This window comes from Chionomys nivalis, chromosome 11, assembly GCF_950005125.1.
Source record: "Chionomys nivalis chromosome 11, mChiNiv1.1, whole genome shotgun sequence".
Taxonomy (NCBI): Eukaryota; Metazoa; Chordata; class Mammalia; order Rodentia; family Cricetidae; genus Chionomys; species Chionomys nivalis.
Window position 1 is genome coordinate 38,765,362 of NC_080096.1, and position 6,456 is coordinate 38,771,817.

Sequence of the window (6,456 nt, forward strand, 5' to 3'; positions counted from 1 at the left end):
CTGAGATGAGGGTGAACTCCCTGGCATGGGGGACAGAATGACTACCTATAGTGCCCGTTGATATGCCAGAAAAATAAGCCCAGAGTTGTCAATTAATGGATTTATTAACTAAAATGGTTCTACAATAAGAAGACACCTTGGTTCTTTATGCAGAACCACAGAACCAAGGAGGACATTAAGGATTATAATAGGGGCTGGAGAGATGGCTCAGAGGTTAAGAGCATTGCCTGTTCTTCCAAAGGTCCTGAGTTTAATTCCAGCAATTACATGGTGGCTCACAACCATCTGTAATGAGGTCTGGTGCCCTCTTCTGGCCTGCAGGCATACACACAGACAGAATATTGCATACATAATAAATAAATATATTTTAAAAAGGATTATAATAATTTGGTTGTACTCAAAGATCAGAGCTAGAGCTACAGGGTCTGGTAGGCTGGCCACTGCCCTGGAAAAATCTGTTAGCTAATGGTTCTTAATGGGGCAAGCAGGTCCCATGATTGGGTCCTGTCATTGGTACTTGTGAAAGGGGAAGTGTAGGACCCAGCCACACAAGCCCAATAGAAGCCTGAGTCTCCGTAGTTTACTCTAAGGCAATACCTGGTTCTGAGAAAGCTTAGGTGTGCTCAATTTAAGCCCAAGTCTCATGTCAGGACCCAGATGAGGGGATTTGGTAGGTCTCTGGATTTTTCTCAGCAGTTTCACTTCTCAATGAGGCCATATTGGTTAAATCTCTTGCCTCTGCTTTACACAGTCATTTGGTTTTGTATGTGGCCTTTTAAGGGCTAGCTAGTGTCTGAGCTGAGCTGCTTCGACTTGCCTGGGTTTGGACCCTCTCAATTCTGCTAGTAACTTGGAAAAGAAGAAATTCTGGAAGAGAAACAGTCTTGGAGGGGAGAAAACATTAACTCTGGAACAAATCGTGCTATTTGTGTACCACACAAGTGAGGGCAGATCAGAAAAGAAAAGAAGCTGAAGATGGGGGAAAGTAAACCTGAGATGGGTCAGTTCCTAGTTGTTAGACAAAGCTTACTAAAACCCTGTCTCAAAAAAAGAAGGAAGGGCCGGGCGGTGGTGGCGCACGCCTTTAATCCCAGCACTCGGGAGGCAGAGACAGGTAGATCTCTGTGAGTTCGAGGCCAGCCTGGTCTACAGAGCTAGTTCCAGGACAGGCTCCAAAACCACAGAGAAACCCTGTCTCGAAAAACAAAAAAAAAATAAATAAATAAATAAATAAATAAGAATATGTACCCGACAGTTAAAGTCCATACGTGACCTACAGCCTAGGCAGGTTGTGGCGCACACCTTTAATCCCAGCACTGGGGAGGCAGAGGCAGGAGGATCTCTCTGAGTTCAAGGACAACCTAGTCTACTGAATGTGCCCCAGGACAATAAGGGCCACACAGAATCCTGTCTCAAAGTACACATAAAGTAAAAGTTGCCCATCTCATTTCAATATCCATAGTTACTGTAAAGGAAAAGGTACACTTAAGTTGCCTATATAACCATTTTATAAAAAATCGATGTTTTCCGAAATTAAGGAGTTCTTTTGAGATCACCAATAAAGTTACAGAGCACAAGATTGTTATAAACTGTGTGTGTGTGCGCAGGAGCATGGCGGGGGAGGGGAGCATGCATGTGGAGGGTGGAGGTCAAGATTAGTGTTGTTCCTCAGGAACGGTACTCCTTGTTTTATGAAACAGGGGCCTCTCATTGGTCTGGAGTTTGCTAAGTGGACTAGGCTGGCTGACTGGTGTATCCTAGGCACCTGCTGGTCTCTGCTTCTCCAATCAGGCGATTACAAGTGTGCACCACCAGGGGTGACTTTTTTATGTGGGGTCAGGCATCACGTTCAGAACCATGTGCTTGCCAGATAAGCACTCTGCTGGTTGGGCTGTTTCCCTAGCTCCAAGATATCACTTTTAACCTCACTTACTCAGAGTTTTTTAGATTATTTAAACTTTTTTTTTCTATTTCCACTCCATCTTCAGCAATCCCACGGTCTTTCCTAATTATTAACCTGAGGGTTACCTTCTAACGGACTTCACAATCCTTCCCTTTGTTCTGACAAGACTTCAGAAATCATCAAAATTAAAAATATCTCATTTCTATGATTAATGACTACTTCTAAATGGCATGTTAGTTATGTAACGACTACCTACCACAGGAACAGATCTAAACCTTACTCTTAAAATTCAAAGATTAATTCTTTTTCTTTTTTAAATGCTGAAGGTTTGATAACTACTCTCAGAATTACCTCAGATGATAAAAATTAAAAGAAAATTACATAAAGTTCTATACTTAATATATATAAAAAATTTCTCCTTTTGAATAATAGAGACCAAAGTTGAGGGGAAAATCATGTTACTCATGTAGCACAGTTTCAAGTATCAAAAGTAAAATTGGTTAAGAGACTTTAACTATTTTGAATTTGTTCATTACATTCATAATTTTATCTTGGAGTATATTTTAGTATGAGAATTTTAAGTGGGGTATTTTATGTTATTTTCTCCTTTTTACTAGCATATATTAATTATGCACAAAGTAAAGAGACTTCACGACATTTTCATGTAATTTGTATGATGTACTTTGATCATATTAACCCCTGTCCAGTCTCCGTCCTCTTCCCAAATATTCACCCTTGTACTTTCATGTCTTTTCCTCACTTACATTTAGATTTCAAAGGTAATTTTTATGAGTTGGGATATCAGAAGTACAGAGTGTGGATTCTGCATTGAGTAAATGAGGCGTGGTATGAGCCTATTAAAGTTTTAAGCCCTAAATTATTCCCCCTACTGTACAAAACTCCCTCACTAGCTATTCATTATCCTCTCCATGACTCTTCTGAAATGCCAATAACACTCTTAGGAAAGTAAAATACCATTTTGTGAAGTGAATGGATGTGTTCTCTCTCTCCTCTCTTTCTCTCTCCTCTCTCTCCTCTCTCTCTCTCTCTCTCTCTCTCTCTTCCTCTCTCTCTCCTCTCTTTCTCTCTCCCCTCTCTCTTCCTCTCTCTCTCTCTCTGTCTCTCTCTCCTCTCTCTCTCTCTCTCTCTCTCTCTCTCTCCCCCCTCTCTCCTCTCTCTCTCTCTCCTCCCTCTCTCTCTCTCTCTCCTCCCTCTCTCTCTCTCTCTCTTCTCTTCTCTTCTCTTCTCTTCTCTTCTCTTCTCTTCTTCTCTCTCTCTCTCTCTCTCTCTCTCTCTCTCTCTCTCTCTTCCTCTCTCTCTCTCTCCCCCCTCTCTCCTCTCTCTCTCTCCTCCCTCTCTCTCTCTTCTCTTCTCTTCTCTTCTCTTCTCTTCTCTTCTCTTCTCTTCTCTTCTCTCTCTCTCTCTCTCTCTCTCTCTCTCTCTCTCCATCCCTTCTCCCCCACTCCCCTATTGAACATGCCTTAGGCAATCTGAGATTATCATAAAACTGAGGTGGGCGAGGAGATGGCCAAATGTGGAAGAAAATATATAGAGAAAACAAAGGGAGGAAATAAGGAAGATATTATCCTCAATCCTGTCTAAGGCCTACAATGTAAGAAATCATATCTTTGGAATTTCAGTTAATAGGTGTCCCACCCATTGATTGCTATTCACCTGTAGCAGCTTTGTCTCCATCTAGGTCAGGAAGTAGGCGTATTCTTAGGGGGTCCTGTCTTTGGAGACTAATTACATGTGGCACTAGACCAGGGACTTTATATGATCATAAACGTTGCTTTTTCCTATACATTATGGTAGTTAGCGTTAATTGTCAACTTCTAATGAACCAAAATTACCTCTGAGAGATTATCTGCATTGAGTTTGCTGGGGGCCTGGGGGACTATCTTAACTAGGCTAATGATGTGGCAAAACCCCACTCACTGTGAGCAGGGTGTCCTCAACTATGTAAGAATGAAGACGTTGAGCTAAGCACAAGCAAGCGTGTATATATCATTTTTCTCTTCTCTTGACTAATTTCTAGAAGTTCCTGCCTTGACTTCCACAGAACGACAGACTGTACCATGGAACCGTAAGTGAAAATAAACTCCTCCTCCCCGAAGTCACGTGTTGTCAGCTTTAGAAACGAAGCTACCACAACTGCAAACACAGTTTCAGGAACCTTTGTTGTGGAATCATCTCTTTGTACACTGGGAAGATGTGTCACTCAGACTGGTTTAATAAAAAGCTGAACATCCAATAATTAGGCAGGATTTGGGGAGCAAGGAGGTGTGGTGATATTTTGTTTGTGCTTTAACAAATAAAGCTTGCCTGAAGATGAGTAACACTAGCTGCCCATAGAGGCCAGGCAGTGGTGGCACACATCTTTAATCCCAGCACTCTGGAGGCAGAGGCAGCTTTGGAAGACTAGCCTCGAAGAAATTCGGACGTCCCAGGGTAGGAGCATGAGGATTCGAATTATTAAGCAAAAGCAACAGAGATACAAGAGAAATAAGAGGCAGAAACACAGAACAGCACCAGGAGGGACATTCAGTGAGTACTGAATCCTGAACCTGCCCGCATTTATTTTCCACATTCTTACATACTTCACTCCAAAAGGGAAGAGGATGCAATAGACTTCATTAACATGATATAAGGAATAGACTTGAATTTTCTGACCTTTAGTCCAGGTGGAGCAGATCCACCTCTACACCCAAAATACTAATTTACCACACCCTAAGTCAGAATCTCTTGTTTGTGGCCACACCTCTTGTAACAACTTTGAAAGAGCAAAAATAAGCTCAGATTCTCTGACCTCCAGTCAAGGAGGAACAGGCTCACTTCTGCAGACCCTTATGCCCACCTCACCCTGCCATATTTCTGTAAGTTCAAGGCCATCCCAAGCTACAGGAAATTGAATCAGTCTAAAAGAGAAACAGAGCTAAGGCTGAACTTTCATAATTAAGTCTCCATGTTGTGATTTGGGAGCTGGCAGGCAGGACAGATAACAGACACCCAACAAACTTTAAAAGAAATTAAGAAGACTTAAAAACGTATTATGTCACATGAAGGGTTATTTTGTAACAAGTCCAGATAGTCTTTCTTTATCTCGTTCCAGAGACATACATTTTGAAATTCCTTAGGATAAAACTGTAGAGACACAAGAATTATATCAGTTAACATAGCTCCCCTTTGAAGACCCCCTTGGTGGCTCCTCTTTATATGTTCAGTAAACATTATCATCCCCTCTAGTCCACAGGGATCACTTAGGATTTCTGCTCTCCTACCATCTATATTCTCAGCCACTATTGGGGCCTGTGCTCATCGCACTGACTCTGTTTTATTTTCACTTTTATTTTTTAAAGACTCTACTCAAGCTGGACCCCAGTTTCCTGTGTAGCTAAGGAGAGCTTGGAACTTCTGATCTTCCTGCCTCCACCTCCTGGGTGCTGGGATTGTAAGCATCCACCACCACACCTAGTTTATGTGGTGCTGAATATCAAACCCAGGACCTCATCTCTACCAACTGAGCTACATCTCTAGCCCTAACGTTCTTGTTTTCCTTCAACAAACCAAGGTATTTCTTTCTTCAGGTCTGTTACTTGTGGGCCTTTGCCCGAACTTTTTTCCCTTTAAATTTTGTATCCCTGGCTCCACAACAGTCATATGATGTCTCAAACACCATTCTTGTGCATGTGCATGAGAGAGCAGGGACAGAGAGTGAGAGAGAGCATCCTAGGTGATATCCACCTTCTCCTTTTGGAGTCTCTCACTGGTCTGGGCTTTGATGATAAGACTAGAGGACTGACTGGCAATTGAGTCACATGGCCATTGAGCCTAAGGGATCTGCCTGTCTATGCCTCTCTAGTTCTGGGGATCAAACTCAGATCCGTACCTTTACTGCCTAAGCTGCCCGCCCCCCCAGGCTCCTTAAATCCTTTACCATTCTTTGGAGCGGCTTGGCTTTATTTTACCTCCCTAAAGAGTGTTCATTATTTATCCACACATCAGCTTGTCTCTGTATGAAAGTCCATAGAGACTGAATACTTCATATTTTCCCTTCTGTGTTCCTAAAATCGAGAATCATGCCTGGAACATATTGAGTATCCTGTAAGTAATTTCTTTTTGAGACAGGGTCTCATTTATAGCCTGGGTGGCCGGTCTATAAGTAACTTCTGAGCTGGTACATTTGTGAGACATAAGGAAGGGTGCTACTGGAGTCTCAAAACCCCAGAGGAGGCAGAAGGGTGAAGATTTCTGTCACTGGACCTGGAAGGAAAGATGAGCAAACAGGTGCAAATGTAATGTTTAAATGAAATAGTGCTAGGAAGAAAGAGGCAGCCTGAATTTGAGTGTTCTTATCTTGCAGCTCCAGATTCCCTTTTCTTTTTGAAATATAATATACAGTCAAGGCTAGGACCAAGAGGCGGAATGAGAGGTGTCTTCCTTTAATGGGACTTAATAGTAAGATATTTGCCTCAATTATAGTTTAAGTTTCACACATTTTGAAGTCAAATTGAGCTGATAGTTTCTGAGTCCAGACATGAATCTTGAGTCAA